Source organism: Pseudophryne corroboree, chromosome 9 (genome assembly GCF_028390025.1).
Source record: "Pseudophryne corroboree isolate aPseCor3 chromosome 9, aPseCor3.hap2, whole genome shotgun sequence".
Classification (NCBI taxonomy): Eukaryota; Metazoa; Chordata; class Amphibia; order Anura; family Myobatrachidae; genus Pseudophryne; species Pseudophryne corroboree.
Genome location: NC_086452.1, coordinates 210,045,947 through 210,066,342, shown reverse-complemented (window position 1 = coordinate 210,066,342; position 20,396 = coordinate 210,045,947).

Sequence of the window (20,396 nt, the reverse complement as noted above, 5' to 3'; positions counted from 1 at the left end):
CACAGTGCCAGGTATACAAATGCCCCCACAGTGCCAGATCCACAAATGCCCCACAGTGCCAGGTATACAAATTCCCCCATAGTGCCAGATCCACTAATGCCCCCACAGTGCCAGATCCACAAATGCCCCCACAGTGCCAGATCCACAAATGCCCCCACAGTGCCAGATCCACAAATGCCCCCACAGTGCCAGGTATACAAATGCCCCCACAGTGCCAGATCCACAAATGCCCCAACAGTGCCAGATCCACAATTGCCCCCACAGTGTAAGCCAATTGCCCCCACAGTGCCAGGTATACAAATGCCCCCACAGTGCCAGCCAATTGCCCCCACAGCAGTGCTGCAGCTGCTTACCGCTGCTGCTGCTCCTCCGGCTGTGATGTGAGGGTGTCAGGAGCTCAGAGCGCGCCAGCGCGGCTATGCCTGGCGGCGTGTAGCGGACTTCAAACCAGCCGCCAATTCGTGAGCCAATCAGAGCTCGTGGACCGGCAGCGGCAGCTCCTGATTGTCTGCCAGTCCGCGAGCTCTGAATGGCTCATGAACCGGCAGCTGGTTTGAAGTCTGCTACACGCCACCAGACATAGCCGCGCTGGCGCGCTCTCCTCTCCTGACAGCTGAGACACACTGCCGCCGGACTGAGCGGCAGCGTGTCTCAGTGATACAAGTCGGCTCAGAAGCGCTGGACCTGCCCACATGACCATCGGCCCTTCTGGCATTTGCCAGAAGTGCCAGGTGGCCAGTCCAGCCCTGGTAAGAGCGTAAGCAGTCCACTGACACCTAAATCCCTTCTTCCTCTTGTACCCAAGCTCCTGCAAGCCACACCAACAACTCCCTCAACATCAACTTCCTCCTCAGTCAGGAACGTTAGTAGTCCTGGAGGTCATGTCACTGGCAAGACTGAGGAGTCCTCTCCTAACTGGGATATATCCAGAGGATCCTGGAATGGTACGCCTACTGCTGCTGCTGTTTCTGCCGCTGCTGTTGTTGCTGCTGGGAGTCGATTGTCATCCCAGAGGGGAAGTCGGAAGACCACTTGTACTACCTCAACTAAGCAATTGACTGTCCAAAAGTCCTTTTGTGAGGAAGATGAAATATGACAGCAGTCATCCTTTTCCAAAACTGAGACCTTGACAGCTATGTTGGTGTTAGACGTGTGTCCGGTATCCATCATTAGTTCAGTGGGACTTTAGAGAATTGTTTGAGGTAGTGTATCCACAGTACCAAATCCCATTAAGGTTCCACTTCAGTAGGCAGGCGACATCAAGAATGTACACAGACGTCAGAAAAAGTGTACTCAGTGTCCTAAAAAATGCAGTTGTACCCGCTGTCCACTTAACCATGGACAAGTGGAACAGGGCAGACTAAGGACTATGACTGTGACAGACCACTGGGTAGATGTATTGCCTCCCGCAGCAACAACAACAGCAGTGGCACCAGTAGCAGCATCTCGCAAACGCCAACTCGTTCCTAGGTAGGCTACGCTGTGTATCACCGCTTTCCGAAAGAGGCACACCGCTGACAATCTATTACGGAAACTGAGGGACATAATCGCACAATGGCTTGCCTCAATTAGACTCTCCTGGGGATTTGTGATATCAGACAACGTCCCCAATATTGTGCGTGCATTACATCTGGGCAAATTCCAGCAAGTCCCATGTTTTGCACATACAATTAATTTGGTGGTGCAGAATTTTTTGAAAAATGACAGGGGCATGCAGGAGATGCTGTCGGTGGCCCAAAAAATTGCGGGCCACTTTCGGCATTCAGCCACCGCATGCCAAAGACTGGAGCACCAGCAAACACTCCTGAACCTGCCCGGCCATCTCCTGAAACAAGAGGTGGTAATGAGGTGGAATTCAACACTCTATATGCTTCAGAGGATGGAGGAGCAGCAAAAGGCCATTCAAGCCTATACATCCACCTATGATATAGGCAAAGGAGGGGGAATGCACCTGACTCAAGCGCAGTGGAGAAGATTTCCATCTTGTGCAATGTTCCCCAACCTTTTGAACTTGCAAACGTGAAGTCAGTTCAGACACTTCCAGCTTGAATCAGGTCATTCCCCTCATCAGGATTTTGCAGAAGCAGCTGGAGAAATTGAAAGAAGAGCTAAGGCTGAGCGATTCTGCAAAGTATGTGGGACTTGTGGATGGAGCCCTTCATTCGCTTTGCCAGGATTCAAGGGTGGTAAATCTGTTGAAATCAAAGCACTACATTTTGGCCACCGTGCTTGATACTAGGTTTAAAGCCTACGTTGTATCTCTCTTTCCAGCAGACACAAGTCTGCAGAGGTTCAAAGACCTGCTGGTGAGAAAATTGTCAACTCAAGCGGAGCATGACTTTTCAACAGCTCCTCCTCACTTTCTCCCGCAACTGGGGCTGCGAGGAAAGGGATAAGATTTCCTAGCCCACCCGCTGACAGTGATGCAGAGCAGTCAGGAGCGAGTGCTGACATCTGGTCTGGACTGAAGGAACTGCCAATGATTACTGACATGTCTACTGTCACTGCATATGATTCTATCACCATTTAAAGAATGGTGGAGGATTATATGAGTGACAGCATCCAAGTAGGTATGTCAGGCAGTCGGTTTGTATACTGGCAGCAAAAAGAAGAAATTTGGATGCCCTTGCACTAACTGGCTTTATTTTACCTAAGTTGACCCCCCTCCAGTGTGTATTCTGAAAGAGTGTTTAGTGCAGCCGGTAACCTTGTCAGCGATCGGCGTAGGAGGTTACTTCCACAAAATGTGGAGAAGCTGATGTTCATCAAAATGAATTATAAATTCCTCCGGAAAGACCTTTACCAGCAATTGCCTCCAGAAAGTACATAGGGACCTGTGATGGTGGATTCCAGTGGGGACAAATTAATACATCGGTTACAGAGGGAAAAGGGCCCTAATTTGCACACCTTAATTAGGTAGTGAGGTGCTACTCTGCTTGAGACTTAGTAAAGTGTACAAAGAGGAAAAGTAGCAGGTGCACAATCTCACACTAGCTCAACCAGAGGCATTTAGCATATTCCTGGCCAGGGCTATGAGCTTACCCACCGCATCAAGGTAGCCTCTCATTGGGTAAGTCCCTAACACTAACTATAGGGGTTCAGGTCCGGGGGGCAGGACACCCCAGAGCCACCCAGCCAGACAACCCCAGGGCATCGCAGGAGTGATAAAATTTATAGGGTTAAAGTGGTAGGAGCAGCTGTTGCTGCATGTGTGAATAATGTGAGCAGTAAAAGAAAATTATGTGAAGGTGTTACATATATATAAAACAAACTAAGTGCCATGGAGTGATTAAATAATGTTAAATTGCGATGCCCCAGGGACACCCAGCTACGGCAGGCACAGGGAGCCCCGCACCCGAGAGAATTCCCCCCATTATGGACTGCCATATTAAACAAAATGTAGGAGTCTTACCACAGTGTGCTCATTCCAAATGTAAAGGCTGGAGTATTGGACTATTTAAAATCAGAGGGGTGGGTGGGGCAGGGTGCTAAATTAGGATGAAGGCGTCTCCTACCTTCAAAAATGTATGAATACATCGGTTACAGAGGGAAAAGGGCCCTAATTTGCACACCTTAATTAGGTAGTGAGGTGCTACTCTGCTTGAGACTTAGTAAAGTGTACAAAGAGGAAAAGTAGCAGGTGCACAATCTCACACTAGCTCAACCTGTAGTAACCAGAGGCATTTAGCATATTCCTGGCCAGGGCTATGAGCTTACCCACCGCATCAAGGTAGCCTCTCATTGGGTAAGTCCCTAACACTAACTATAGGGGTTCAGGTCCGGGGGGCAGGACACCCCAGAGCCACCCAGCCAGACAACCCCAGGGCATCGCAGGAGTGATAAAATTATAGGGTTAAAGTGGTAGGAGCAGCTGTTGCTGCATGTGTGAATAATGTGAGCAGTAAAAGAAAATTATGTGAAGGTGTTACATATATATAAAACAAACTAAGTGCCATGGAGTGATTAAATAATGTTAAATTGCGATGCCCCAGGGACACCCAGCTACGGCAGGCACAGGAAGCCCCGCACCCCAGAGAATTCCCCCCATTATGGACTGCCATATTAAACAAAATTTGTTGCACTTAGTTTGTTTTATATATATGTAACACCTTCACATAATTTTCTTTTACTGCTCACATTATTCACACATGCAGCAACAGCTGCTCCTACCACTTTAACCCTATAATTTTATCACTCCTGCGATGCCCTGGGGTTGTCTGGCTGGGTGGCTCTGGGGTGTCCTGCCCCCCGGACCTGAACCCCTATAGTTAGTGTTAGGGACTTACCCAATGAGAGGCTACCTTGATGCGGTGGGTAAGCTCATAGCCCTGGCCAGGAATATGCTAAATGCCTCTGGTTACTACAGGTTGAGCTAGTGTGAGATTGTGCACCTGCTGCTTTTCCTCTTGGGACAAATTAATACTCTGTGAGGAGGAGGTTGTACACACTGAAAGGGTTGAGGAATCGGAGGTTGAGGATGAGGTCGACATCTTGCCTCTGTAGAGCCAGTTTGTGCAAGGAGAGATTGATTGCTACTTTTTTGGTGGGGGCCCAAACAAACCAGTCATTTCAGTCACAGTCGTGTGGCAGACCCTGAGGCTGAAATGATTGGTTTGTTTAAGTGTGCATGTCCTGTTTATACAACATAAGGGTGGGTGGGAAGGCTGAAGGATAATTCCATCTTGCACCTCTTTTTCTTAATTAAATGATGTGCTGTTTGGGGACTATTTTTTAAATCTGCCATCTTGTCTGCCACTGCTGTGACACTCTTAGATGGGCCAGGTGTTTGTGCCGCACACTTGTATCGCTTAGCTTATAGGCCCTACACACATGCCGATATTCTGAAAGATATGAACGATCTCGTTCATAAATGAACGAGAACTCGTTCATATCTTTCAGTGTGGAGACTCCAGCGATGAACGATGCACGGCCCCGCGCTCGTTCATCGCTGATCTCCCGTCGGCTGTGCATGCAGGCCAATATGGACGATCTCGTCCATATTTGCCTGCACTTCAATGCAGCCGGGTGACGGGGGGAGTGAAGAAACTTCACTCCCCCCGTCACTGCCCCCCCGCCGCCGGGTTGCTCGTCGGCCGTATCGGCCGTCGGGCACCTCGGCGGCGCATCGCCGAGTGTGTAGGGCCCCTTAGTCATACAGCTACCTCGGTGCAACTTGTAGGCCTAAAAACAATATTGTGAGGTGCGAGGTGTTCACAATAGACTGGAAATGAGTGGAAATGAATGTTATTGAGGTTAATAATAAAGTGGGATCAAAATTACCCTCAAATTTGTGATTTTAGCTGTTTTTATGTTTTTTTCAAAAAATCATCAAGATCCAAAACCAAAACCCGAAAGGGTGGTTTTGGCAAAACCAATCCAGATCCAAAACACGAGGATGGAACCAGAATTAAAATCAAAACACAAAACACGGGAAGTGCCAGCCGCACATCTCTAGTAAAATAACATAATTTGAGTGTCATTTTGATCCTATGGTATTATTAACCTCAATAACATTCATTTCCACTCTTTTGCAGCCTATTCTTAACACCGTACACCCAGTGTCGTAACTAGAAATTTTTCTCCCCAAGCCAAAAAATTCTCTGCCCCCACACCCCCATAATTGGCACTAGTGAAGCGCAAAAAGGGGTGTGGCCTTGCTGAAATGGGAGTGGCTTTGCATAAAGGGGCGTGGCATTGCAGGAAAAGACTACCTTATACCCCAGTTTTGCAAGCTGCACGCCCAGACGTTGGCCACCACAGGGGAAAAAAAAATCCTGATTGATGCCCCTTACATTATTTGTCATTTTTCCTCCTTATAGTAATGCCCAGTAAACATTATGCAACATACTGCAATGGCCCTTAGACATTATGCCACACACAATAATGCCCATGACACAATATGCCACACCATAATGTCCCCAACACAATATGTCACACACCGTAATGCCTGTGACACATTATGACAGGAATCGCAATGCCCGTTATACATTATGCTACACACTGCAATGCCCCTGATACATTACAGCACATACAATGCCTGTGACACATTATGACACACACCGCAATGTCCGTGATACATTATGCCACACACTGCAATGACCCTGAGACATTATAGCACATACCACAATGCCCGTGATATAGTATACCACACACCGTAATGCCTGTGACACATACCGCAATGCTCGTTATACCCTATGCCACACAACGCAATGCCATTATACATTATGCCACACACTTCAATGCCCCTGAAACTTTATTCCACATACCACAATGCCCGTGATATAGTATGCCACACACTGTAATGCCTGTGACACATTATGACACACACCGCAATGTCTGTGATACATTATGCCACACACCGCAATGCCCATTACACATTAAGTCCTACAGTAAGGCTTCTAATTACTTTTAAATTACCTGCTCTTTGCTAGGGGTGTCACGATCCGGACTACTGGACATTATTTTTTACCCTTCAGGTGTCTTCTGAGGCTGGCTCAACGTTCCGGGCCCAGGTCTCAGTCATGATGTTATGTCCTTACTTCATATTCCCTCCCTGTTAGCTTGCAGGTGCTGTCATAAAGAAACTCTTAAATAGAATGGAGTTTCTAGTAGAGATGAGCGGGTTCGGTTTCTCTGAATCCGAACCCGCACGAACTTCATGTTTTTTTTCACGGGTCCGAGCGACTCGGATCTTCCCGCTTTGCTCGGTTAACCCGAGCGCGCCCGAACGTCATCATGACGCTGTCGGATTCTCGCGAGACTCGGATTCTATATAAGGAGCCGCGCGTCGCCGCCATTTTCACACGTGCATTGAGATTGATAGGGAGAGGACGTGGCTGGCGTCCTCTCCATTTAGATTAGGAGAGAGAGAGAGAGATTGACCTGAGGCTGATACTGTAGAAGAGAGTGCAGAGTTTAGTGACTGACCACAGTGACCACCAGCAGTGCAGTTGTTTTATTTAATATATCCGTTCTCTGCCTGAAAAAAACGGTACACACAGTGACTCAGTCACATACCATATCTGTGTGCACTGCTCAGCCCAGTGTGCTGCATGCCTGCATCATCTATGTATATATTATATATCTGACTGTGCTCAGCTCACACAGCTTATAATTGTGGGGGAGACTGGGGAGCACTGCAGTGCCAGTTATAGGTTATAGCAGGAGCCAGGAGTACAAGACAGTCACATACCATATCTGTGTGCACTGCTCAGCCCAGTGTGCTGCATCATCTATGTATATATTATATATCTGACTGTGCTCAGCTCACACAGCTTATAATTGTGGGGGAGACTGGGGAGCACTGCAGTGCCAGTTATAGGTTATAGCAGGAGCCAGGAGTACATATTATATTAAAATTAAACAGTGCACACTTTTGCTGCAGGAGTGCCACTGCCAGTGTGACTGACCAGTGACCTGACCACACTGACCACCAGTATAGTTAGTAGTATACTATATTGTGATTGCCTGAAAAAGTTAAACACTCGTCGTGTGACTTCACTTGTGTGGTGTTTTTTTTTTTATTCTATAAAAAACTCATTCTGCTGACAGACAGTGTCCAGCAGGTCCGTCATTATATAATATATATACCTGTCCGGCTGCAGTAGTGATATATATATTTTTTATATCATTATTTATCATCCAGTCGCAGCAGACACAGTACGGTAGTTCACGGCTGTAGCTACCTCTGTGTCGGCACTCGGCAGTCCATCCATAATTGTATACCACCTACCCGTGGTTTTTTTTTCTTTCTTCTTTATACATACATACTACTACATCTCTTTATCAACCAGTCTATATTAGCAGCAGACACAGTACAGTACGGTAGTTCACGGCTGTGGCTACCTCTGTGTCGGCACTCGGCAGTCCGTCCATAATTGTATACCACCTAACCGTGGTTTTTTTTCTTTCTTCATTATACATACATACTACGACATCTCTTTATCAACCAGTCTATATTTGCAGCAGACACAGTACAGTACGGTAGTTCACGGCTGTGGCTACCTCTGTGTCGGCACTCGGCAGTCCGTCCATAATTGTATACCACCTAACCGTGGTTTTTTTTTCTTTCTTCTTCATACATACATACTACGACATCTCTTTATCAACCAGTCTATATTAGCAGCAGACACAGTACAGTACGGTAGTTCACGGCTGTGGCTACCTCTGTGTCGGCACTCGGCAGTCCGTCCATAATTGTATACCACCTAACCGTGGTTTTTTTTTCTTTCTTCTTTATACATACATACTACGACATCTCTTTATCAACCAGTCTATATTAGCAGCAGACACAGTACAGTACGGTAGTTCACGGCTGTGGCTACCTCTGTGTCGGCACTCGGCAGTCCGTCCATAATTGTATACCACCTAACCGTGTTTTTTTTTCTTTCTTCTTCATACATACATACTACGACATCTCTTTATCAACCAGTCTATATTAGCAGCAGACACAGTACAGTACAGTAGTTCACGGCTGTGGCTACCTCTGTGTTGGCACTCGGCAGTCCGTCCATAATTGTATACCACCTACCCGTGGTTTTTTTTTCTTTCTTCTTCATACATACATACTACTACATCTCTTTATCAACCAGTCTATATTAGCAGCAGACACAGTACAGTACGGTAGTTCACGGCTGTGGCTACCTCTGTGTCGGCACTCGGCAGTCCGTCCATAATTGTATACCACCTACCCGTGGTTTTTTTTTCTTTCTTCTTCATACATACATACTACGACATCTCTTTATCAACCAGTCTATATTAGCAGCAGACACAGTACAGTATGGTAGTTCACGGCTGTGGCTACCTCTGTGTCGGCACTCGGCAGTCCGTCCATAATTGTATACCACCTAACCGTGGTTTTTTTTTCTTTCTTCTTCATACATACATACTACGACATCTCTTTATCAACCAGTCTATATTAGCAGCAGACACAGTACGGTAGTTCACGGCTGTAGCTACCTCTGTGTCGGCACTCGGCAGTCCGTCCATAATTGTATACTAGTATCCATCCATCTCCATTGTTTACCTGAGGTGCCTTTTAGTTGTGCCTATTAAAATATGGAGAACAAAAATGTTGAGGTTCCAAAATTAGGGAAAGATCAAGATCCACTTCCACCTCGTGCTGAAGCTGCTGCCACTAGTCATGGCCGAGACGATGAAATGCCAGCAACGTCGTCTGCCAAGGCCGATGCCCAATGTCATAGTACAGAGCATGTCAAATCAAAAACACCAAATATCAGTAAAAAAAGGACTCCAAAACCTAAAATAAAATTGTCGGAGGAGAAGCGTAAACTTGCCAATATGCCATTTACCACACGGAGTGGCAAGGAACGGCTGAGGCCCTGGCCTATGTTCATGGCTAGTGGTTCAGCTTCACATGAGGATGGAGGCACTCAGCCTCTCGCTAGAAAAATGAAAAGACTCAAGCTGGCAAAAGCAGTAGCACCGCAAAGAACTGTGCGTTCTTCGAAATCCCAAATCCACAAGGAGAGTCCAATTGTGTCGGTTGCGATGCCTGACCTTCCCAACACTGGGCGTGAAGAGCATGCGCCTTCCACCATTTGCACGCCCCCTGCAAGTGCTGGAAGGAGCACCCGCAGTCCAGTTCCTGATAGTCAGATTGAAGATGTCAGTGTTGAAGTACACCAGGATGAGGAGGATATGGGTGTTGCTGGCACTGGGGAGGAAATTGACCAGGAGGATTCTGATGGTGAGGTGGTTTGTTTAAGTCAGGCACCCGGGGAGACACCTGTTGTCCGTGGGAGGAATATGGCCGTTGACATGCCTGGTGAAAATACCAAAAAAATCAGCTCTTCGGTGTGGAACTATTTCAACAGAAATGCGGACAACAGGTGTCAAGCCGTGTGTTCCCTTTGTCAAGCTGTAATAAGTAGGGGTAAGGACGTTAACCACCTCGGAACATCCTCCCTTATACGTCACCTGCAGCGCATTCATAATAAGTCAGTGACAAGTTCAAAAACTTTGGGTGACAGCGGAAGCAGTCCACTGACCAGTAAATCCCTTCCTCTTGTAACCAAGCTCACGCAAACCACCCCACCAACTCCCTCAGTGTCAATTTCCTCCTTCCCCAGGAATGCCAATAGTCCTGCAGGCAATGTCACTGGCAATTCTGACGAGTCCTCTCCTGCCTGGGATTCCTCCGATGCATCCTTGCGTGTAACGCCTACTGCTGCTGGCGCTGCTGTTGTTGCTGCTGGGAGTCGATGGTCATCCCAGAGTGGAAGTCGTAAGCCCACTTGTACTACTTCCAGTAAGCAATTGACTGTTCAACAGTCCTTTGCGAGGAAGATGAAATATCACAGCAGTCATCCTGCTGCAAAGCGGATAACTGAGGCCTTGACAACTATGTTGGTGTTAGACGTGCGTCCGGTATCCGCCGTTAGTTCACAGGGAACTAGACAATTTATTGAGGCAGTGTGCCCCCGTTACCAAATACCATCTAGGTTCCACTTCTCTAGGCAGGCGATACCGAGAATGTACACGGACCTCAGAAAAAGACTCACCAGTGTCCTAAAAAATGCAGTTGTACCCAATGTCCACTTAACCACGGACATGTGGACAAGTGGAGCAGGGCAGGGTCAGGACTATATGACTGTGACAGCCCACTGGGTAGATGTATGGACTCCCGCCGCAAGAACAGCAGCGGCGGCACCAGTAGCAGCATCTCGCAAACGCCAACTCTTTCCTAGGCAGGCTACGCTTTGTATCACCGGTTTCCAGAATACGCACACAGCTGAAAACCTCTTACGGCAACTGAGGAAGATCATCGCGGAATGGCTTACCCCAATTGGACTCTCCTGTGGATTTGTGGCATCGGACAACGCCAGCAATATTGTGTGTGCATTAAATATGGGCAAATTCCAGCACGTCCCATGTTTTGCACATACCTTGAATTTGGTGGTGCAGAATTATTTAAAAAACGACAGGGGCGTGCAAGAGATGCTGTCGGTGGCCAGAAAAATTGCGGGACACTTTCGGCGTACAGGCACCACGTACAGAAGACTGGAGCACCACCAAAAACTACTGAACCTGCCCTGCCATCATCTGAAGCAAGAAGTGGTAACGAGGTGGAATTCAACCCTCTATATGCTTCAGAGGTTGGAGGAGCAGCAAAAGGCCATTCAAGCCTATACAATTGAGCACGATATAGGAGGTGGAATGCACCTGTCTCAAGCGCAGTGGAGAATGATTTCAACGTTGTGCAAGGTTCTGATGCCCTTTGAACTTGCCACACGTGAAGTCAGTTCAGACACTGCCAGCCTGAGTCAGGTCATTCCCCTCATCAGGCTTTTGCAGAAGAAGCTGGAGACATTGAAGGAGGAGCTAACACGGAGCGATTCCGCTAGGCATGTGGGACTTGTGGATGGAGCCCTTAATTCGCTTAACAAGGATTCACGGGTGGTCAATCTGTTGAAATCAGAGCACTACATTTTGGCCACCGTGCTCGATCCTAGATTTAAAGCCTACCTTGGATCTCTCTTTCCGGCAGACACAAGTCTGCTGGGGTTCAAAGACCTGCTGGTGAGAAAATTGTCAAGTCAAGCGGAACGCGACCTGTCAACATCTCCTCCTTCACATTCTCCCGCAACTGGGGGTGCGAGGAAAAGGCTCAGAATTCCGAGCCCACCCGCTGGCGGTGATGCAGGGCAGTCTGGAGCGACTGCTGATGCTGACATCTGGTCCGGACTGAAGGACCTGACAACGATTACGGACATGTCGTCTACTGTCACTGCATATGATTCTCTCACCATTGAAAGAATGGTGGAGGATTATATGAGTGACCGCATCCAAGTAGGCACGTCACACAGTCCATACTTATACTGGCAGGAAAAAGAGGCAATTTGGAGGCCATTGCACAAACTGGCTTTATTCTACCTAAGTTGCCCTCCCACAAGTGTGTACTCCGAAAGAGTGTTTAGTGCCGCCACTCACCTTGTCAGCAATCGGCGTACGAGGTTACATCCAGAAAATGTGGAGAAGATGATGTTCATTAAAATGAATTATAATCAATTCCTCCGCGGAGACATTGACCAGCAGCAATTGCCTCCACAAAGTATACAGGGAGCTGAGATGGTGGATTCCAGTGGGGACGAATTGATAATCTGTGAGGAGGGGGATGTACATGGTGATATATCGGAGGGTGATGATGAGGTGGACATCTTGCCTCTGTAGAGCCAGTTTGTGCAAGGAGAGATTAATTGCTTCTTTTTTGGGGGGGGTCCAAACCAACCCGTCATATCAGTCACAGTCGTGTGGCAGACCCTGTCACTGAAATGATGGGTTGGTTAAAGTGTGCATGTCCTGTTTTGTTTATACAACATAAGGGTGGGTGGGAGGGCCCAAGGACAATTCCATCTTGCACCTCTTTTTTCTTTTATTTTTCTTTGCGTCATGTGCTGTTTGGGGAGGGTTTTTTGGAAGGGACATCCTGCGTGACACTGCAGTGCCACTCCTAAATGGGTCCGGTGTTTGTGTCGGCCACTAGGGTCGCTAATCTTACTCACACAGTCAGCTACATCATTGCGCCTCTTTTTTTCTTTGCGTCATGTGCTGATTGGGGAGGGTTTTTTGGAAGGGACATCCTGCGTGACACTGCAGTGCCACTCCTAAATGGGCCCGGTGTTTGTGTCGGCCACTAGGGTCGCTAATCTTACTCACACAGTCAGCTACCTCATTGCGCCTCTTTTTTTCTTTGCGTCATGTGCTGATTGGGGAGGGTTTTTTGGAAGGGACATCCTGCGTGACACTGCAGTGCCACTCCTAAATGGGCCCGGTGTTTGTGTCGGCCACTAGGGTCGCTAATCTTACTCACACAGTCAGCTACCTCATTGCGCCTCTTTTTTTCTTTGCGTCATGTGCTGATTGGGGAGGGTTTTTTGGAAGGGACATCCTGCGTGACACTGCAGTGCCACTCCTAAATGGGCCCGGTGTTTGTGTCGGCCACTAGGGTCGCTTATCTTACTCACACAGTCAGCTACCTCATTGCGCCTCTTTTTTTCTTTGCGTCATGTGCTGATTGGGGAGGGTTTTTTGGAAGGGACATCCTGCGTGACACTGCAGTGCCACTCCTAGATGGGCCAGGTGTTTGTGTCGGCCACTAGTGTCGCTTAGCTTAGTCATCCAGCGACCTTGGTGCAAATTTTAGGACTAAAAATAATATTGTGAGGTGTGAGGTATTCAGAATAGACTGAAAATGAGTGGAAATTATGGTTTTTGAGGTTAATAATAATATGGGATCAAAATGACCCCCAAATTCTATGATTTAAGCTGTTTTTTAGTGTTTTTTAAAAAAAACACCCGAATCCAAAACACACCCGAATCCGACAAAAAAAATTCGGTGAGGTTTTGCCAAAACGCGGTCGAACCCAAAACACGGCCGCGGAACCGAACCCAAAACCAAAACACAAAACCCGAAAAATTTCAGGCGCTCATCTCTAGTTTCTAGTTCATCACGGACTCCGCCGCCATTACCGGACTCTCAGCTTTTGAACGGCTCTGCATTACATACCCTGACAGTTGCGGCCTACGCCGCCTTTACTGCACTTCCAGCGTGTGGAGGGATCCGTGTGACGTCTCCTGTCAGCCGCGGCCGCTTGCCGCGATTACTATGTTAAAGCACCACGGGGCTATGCAGCGCCTCTCACCCGCCTTAGCCTCTGTTGCTGGCGCTGGGGGAATGCTGTGCAGTGTTGTCATTCTCTGGGTCTTGTGGCCACTGCCGCCATTTCTGGGAAAGTTCCGTATAGAATAACAAGCCAGGTTTCCCTCCAAGAATCAGTGTGGGCGCAGCCATGTTGGTTCTGATCATGTGATACTGTTTCTACCAATCCACAGTCCTGCTGAGCTCAACCTGATTGCTGATCCAATCCCTGCACTGCTGAGGGTATAAAGGGACTGATCTTAGACCAGGAAATCATCAGTGCTTTGGTTGTCATCACCAGTGTATCCTGTCTCTGCTCTCTGTGACTCTAACTGTGTTCCAGGTATTCCAGCTCCTGTAGTCTCCAGTTCTACAGAGACCAGCGCCAATCATCATCCTGTGGTGCTTGCCTGACTTCCTTGTATCATCAGTGTTCTCTGCGAGTGGCAGTGATTCGGCGAACACCACCTTCCAGCATTGGGCCTCCAGGGGTGTTCAGCTACCTACCCTCATTGGTGCTTCGTCATCAGTGTTAATGATATTTCCAGTACCAAGTCATCTGTGTCTCTATTCATTGATCTCTAGCATCATTAGTCTGATTCAGGTTCATTCTCCGCTCCATCCGGATTTGCGCTCCATTCACAGTTCTTCAACTTTCGTTTCATCCGGCAAAACCGTCAGTCTACAAATGCTAATCTTTCTACAGTACGCTCAGCCTCTGTATTCCATCTGCTGACCAATTCCAGCTATTATTTATTCTACAGCACCTAGGTGTTGGTAAGGACTGACCATCTCCTTAAACTCCCAAGCTAGTCTTCTGCGGATATCACACCTAAGGAAGCATTGCCACTGTTATTGTTCATGGAACTATGTACTGTTTTTAATCATCATTTTATTTCATCTTGTGCAAACTGCCGGTGTACCACCAGAACTATGTTTAATAAACTAACATTTATTTCATCTTTGCTGTCGTGGTCACATCTTCGGGCATTGGTGGTAGAAGTTCTCTATGTCCAGGAGTCCGATTTAGCCACCTAGATTCACCTATACACCAGCCCCTACAACTGAGGCAGCCTCACACCAACACCAGCCCTCAGTTGTGACAAGGGGTTTCATGCTCTTGGTTCCACGCACGGTGCCAGGGGTTTTCCTGCTCAGGGTGTCATGGTCGTTGCCAGGGGATTCATGCGGTAGGTGTTATGCTTGTTGCCAGAGGTATCATGTGCTGGGTTTCAAGCTTGTTGCCAGGGGTTAATATTCGTTGCCAGGGGTTTCATGCACTGGGTGTCATGCTCGTTGCTAGGGGGTAATGCTTGTTGCCAGGGATTTCATGAGCTGGGTGTTGTGCTTGTAACCAGGGGGTAATGCTTGTTGCTAGGGCTGTGCACCCAGTGCCACATATGCCCCCAGTATCAGACATTCCCTCACAGTGCCAGGAACACATATGCCCCCAGTGCCAAATATGCCCCCCCCAGTGCCAAGTACACATATACCCTAGTGCCAAATATGCCAACCCCCCCCAATTCCAGGTACACATATACCCCCCCCCCAGTGCCAAATATGCCCCCCAGTGCCAAATAAGCCCCTCCAGTGCCAAATAAGCCCCCCCAGTGCCAAATATGCTCCCCCAGTGCCAGTACACCCCCCCCCCCTCCCCGGCTCCCCTGCTGCAGTGCGTTTTTTTGAAGAAGGACACAGAGTGTGTCCCTCCTGCGTCTCCGGCGGCTGCGGCATGTCTGTTAAATGAAGTGCCGATTCATGAGCCAATCAGAGCTCATGTACGGGCACTTTATTTAACAGACAAGCCGCTGCCATCGGAGACCCAGGAGGGACACACAGGAGAGGCGCGCACTGTGCCCTCCGTGTCCTTCCCAGCAGAAATCAGTGACGGCGGTTAGGGCTCCCCGCAACCCTGCGCGCCTCCAAGCGACCCTTAGTTACGCCACTGACTCATACATTTACTAAAAGTGAATTAGCAGGACAATTTTGTTCACTATCTAGCTTGCAGCATTAAAAAGTATTACTGAAACTGTATTTTACTATGGTTACTGCAGATCCACAGTTTGCGTTTGGCGCATATCCACCTCTCTGTGTTTGTAGAATTTCTATGTTTATGTCATAGATAATATAAATCCCTAGCACATAAAGTGAAATGGGTGCTATACAGTATGCACAATAATGGAGCAATGAGTTTTAACACAAAACGGTGCACCTCTGTAAAGCAAGTTAATCTATGTATAATTCTGCTGTCCTGTAATTATTCTTCCCCTGAAGGATGCAATATGTACAGAAGTATATAAAATTACATTTGTATTTCACATGGTGAGGTGCTTGGTCTGAGTACTCATTTTCAAGCTCCATGCCCAGCTCTGACTCTTTTTAATGTAATTTTAACTCAGACACTGAAGCTTCTTATCTTGTGCACACACCCATTTTAATCTGTTTGATGTGAGCTAATCCAATATGCATGGGACAGGAAATCAGGGAGCCATTTTGGGATTGAAGAAATAAGTGAAACATTCCTGGGGCTGTTAATACAGAATAACGAAATAGACCAGTTACATGCTTGAGAGAACCTGTCTCTCTCAGTATCCAGATATGGATGTCTGCTTTTAACTGCTACAAAACAGCCAAAATATTTTGGAGTGACAGAAGGCACTCAGGGGCAGATTTATAAAGCCTGGTGAAGTGATAAAGTGGAAGATGATAAAGCACCAGCCAGTCAGCTCCTGTCATTTTTCAAACCCAGCCTGTGACATGGAAGTTAGGAGCTGATTGGCTGGTACTTTATCACCTCTCCAGGCTTAATAAATCTGCCCCTCAAAGCCTAAAGGGGGTTAAACCATACAGCTGGAATGACGTTAGTGAGTTCAGGGTTACGGGTGTGTGTTAGAGATGAGTTTCTGAAAACTGAGTCCACCCAAACTTGAGGGAATCTGAGCACCAGGGGGTAAATTTACTAAGGTGGGAGTTTTTTTTAGAACTGGTGATATTGCCTATAGCAACCAATCAGATTCTATCTATTATCTTCTAGAAGCAGCTTGATAAATGTTAAGCAGAATCTGATTGGTTGCTATGGGAAACATCATTAGTTGTAAAAAACTCCCACCTTACTAAATTTACCCCCAGCTCAGGTTTTCCCATCTTGTTCTGATCCCAAATCGTTAGCATCCCGGCATCAGATCTTGTGGGATTTGGATTTGATTCCCTGCAGCAGTGATTTGGGGGTCATTTCACACAGGATCATTGGAGAGATGTATTATTATTATCCTTTATTTATATGGGTTCCGCAGCGCCCAATTACAGAGTACATAAATAATCAAACAGGAGAACAGCAACTTACAGTTGATGACACTATAGGACAAGTACAGGGTAAATAAACATAGTTACATCAGCAGATGACACTGGAATAAGTATCAGGTGGCAGAAGACTGCTGGAGTTGATGCAGTTGAAGATTATTAAAGTAAGAAAGGATAAGCACATGAGGGAAGAGGGCCCTGCTCGTGAGAGCTTACATTCTAAAGGGGAGGGGTAGACAGACAGGGGTGACACAGATGGGGTACATAGAGAGTGTAGAACAGAGGGTTAGGATGAGATTTGGCTGGGTTTGGTGAAGAAGTGGGTCTTGAGAGCCCGTTTGACGTTTTGTAGAGAGGTGGAGAGTCTGAGGGGGAGAGGTAGGGAATTCCAGAGAAGTGGTGCAGCACGCAAAAAATCTTGGAGGTAGGAGTGGGAGGAGGTAATCCGTAGGCAGGAGAGTCGTCGTGCATTAGCAGAGCGAAGAGGACGGGTGGGAGTGTAAAGGGAGATAAGATCAGAGATGTAGATGGGAGAGGAGTGGGTGAGGGCTTTGTAAGCGAGTGTTAGAAGCTTGAAATGGATTCTGAAAGGGAAGGGGAGCCAGTGAAGGTCTAGTAAGAGAGGAGAGGTAGACGTAGTGCGTTTGGTGAGGAAAATGAACCAGGCAGCAGCATTGAGGATAGATTGAAGTGGAGAGAGGTTTTTGTCAGGAATGCCAGTCTGGAGGAGATTACAGTAATCCAGTCTGGAGATGACCAGTGAGTGGATAAGAGTCTTAGTAGCATCCTGGGTCAGAAAGGGTCTTATCCTGGAAATATTTTTTAGATGAAAACGGCAGGTTTGTGAGATGTGCTGAATTTGTGGTTTGAAGGAGAGGGAGGAGTCAAGGATTACTCCAAGACAGCGCACTTGGGGGCTAGAGGAGATAGTAGTGCCATCAATAGATAATGAGATTGTAGGAGGTGAGGTTATGCGGGAGGGAGGAAAGATGATCAGCTCGGTCTTAGACATGTTAAGTTTAAGAAAGTGCTGGGACATCCAGGAAGAGGTAGCAGAGAGACAGTTGGAGATACGAGTGAGGAGATCAGGGGAGAGGTCTGGAGAGGAAAGATAGATTTGGGTGTCATCAGCATAGAGATGATATTGGAACCAAAAGAACTAATGAGCTTACCTAGTGAGTATGTATAGAGAGAGTAGAGGAGAGGACCAAGGACAGAACCTTGGGGTACACCTACAGTTAGTGGAAGTTAAGGTGAGGTGGAGTCATGAGTAGAGACAGAGAATGAACGGTCAGAGAGGTAGGAAGACAGCCATGAGAGGGCAGTGTCACGCAGACCAATGGAGTGAAGGATTTGCAGTAGGAGAGGATGGTCCACAGTGTCAAAAGCAGCAGAGAGATCAAGTAGAATAATTAGAGAGTAGTGTCCCTTAGATTTAGCAGCATGGAGGTCATTGCATACTTTTGTAAGGGCAGTTTCAGTGGAGTGGAGAGGACGGAAGCCAGACTGGAATAGGTCAAGCAGTGAGTGTGAGGATAGAAAGGAAGTAAGGTGGTTGTAGACAATACGCTCAAGGACTTTGGAGGCAAAAGGGAGGAGAGAGATGGGTCGGTAGTTGGAGAGAGTGTTTGGATCAAGGGTAGGTTTTTTTAAGAATAGGAGAGATGAGTGCATGCTTGAAGGCAGAGGGGACAGTGCCTGATGAGAGGGAGAGATTGAGAAGGTGGGAAAGATGGAAACAAGCAGAAGGAGAGAGGTAGCGGAGGAGGTGGGAGGGGATAGGGTCAAGTGGGGAGGTGGTGAGGGGACAGGAATGAATGAAGGCCATGACTTCCTCTCCAGTTGCATGGGAGAAAGAGGTCAGAGTTGGTGGGAGGGATGGGGAGGGGTGGTAAGGGATGGGGGAAAGCTGGTTACTGATGGTCTGGTGTGATGTGATGTCCTTACGTATGAAGTCAATTTTGGATTTGAAGTAAGTGGCAAAGTCAAGAGCAGAGAGTGAGGAAGGGAGACGAGGTGGAGGTGGGCAGAGGAGTGAGTTGAGAGTGGCAAAGAGGCGCCGGGGGTTGGAAGACTGGGAGGAGATGAGGTTCTTGAAGTATGACTTTTTAGCAAAAGAAAGGGCAGCACTGAAGGATGAGAGCATAAGTTTGAAATGGAGGAAATCTGCCTTAGAGCGTGATTTCCTCCAGTGTCGCTCAGCAGTACGTGAGCATTTTTGCAGATATCTGGTGCATTTGGTGTGCCAGGGTTGAGGTGGTAATTTGCAAGGGTGAATAGTGGTTGGTGGAGCAACAGAGTCAAGAGCAGAAGTAAGGGATGCATTGTATATGGAAGTGACTTGTTCATGGCATGAGAGAGAGAGAATAGGAGAGAGAAGAGAGTCAAACAGGGAGGAAAGGAATGTGGTATCAATAGCCTCAATGTTATGCTTAGTGATGGTAGCCTTGGGAGCTAGAGATGGGGAAGTCGAGAGAGATAGGTTAAAGGAGAGCAGGTGGTGGTCAGAGAGGGGAAATGGGGAATTGGAAAAATCAGAAATATCACAGCGGTGAGTGAAGACCAGATCCAGTGAGCTCCCATTCACATGGGAGGGTGAGGAGGTCCACTGGGAGAGACCAAGTGAAGAGGTGAGATTAAGGAGTTTAGAGGTAGGGGATTGTGTGGGGATGTCAATAGGGATGTTGAAATTGCCTAGGATAATGGAAGGAATGTCAGAAGAGAGGAAGTGAGGAAGCCAGGAAGCAAAGTTGTCGATGAATTTGGAAGCAACGCCAGGGGGGCGGTAAATGACAGCTACTCTAAGATGGACTGGTTGGAAGAGGCGTACAGTATGGACCTCAAATGTAGAGAATGTAAGGGATGGTTCTGGTGGTATGAGTTGGTAGGAGTAACTAGAAGGTAAAAGGACCCCAACACCACCCCCATGGCGACCCCCAGGTTGGGGTGTATGTGTGAATGCGAGGCCCCCAGCAGAGAGAGCAGCAGGAGAAGTAGTGTCAGAGGGCGTAATCCAAGTTTCAGTAATGGCTAGTAGGTGTAGGGAGTTGGAAATGAAAAGGTCATGAGTGGGGACCAGTTTGTTACAAACAGATCTGGCATTCCACAGGGCACAGGATAGGGGGTATGAGTTTGTGGGAGAGATGTGAATGAGATTATCAGGGTTGCTGTAGTGATGAGGAGAGACTAACTTTGAGGGCAGGGATGATGAGAGAGTAGTGATGGTGCGTGTGCCAGAGCTAGGAGGGGAAACTGCAGGAGGTGGGCAGGGAGGGAGGTCAGTGTGATGTGGATGGGGGTGTGGGGAGGTGACAGGGAAGGGAGAGAGGGAGCAGGGCTGAGTTGTGGGGTAGCAGGTCCATGGGGCAGACGTGAGTGAAAGTGGGGTAACAGGAAAGGAGGGGAAAGAATACAGAGAGTTGGAGGGAAGACAGAG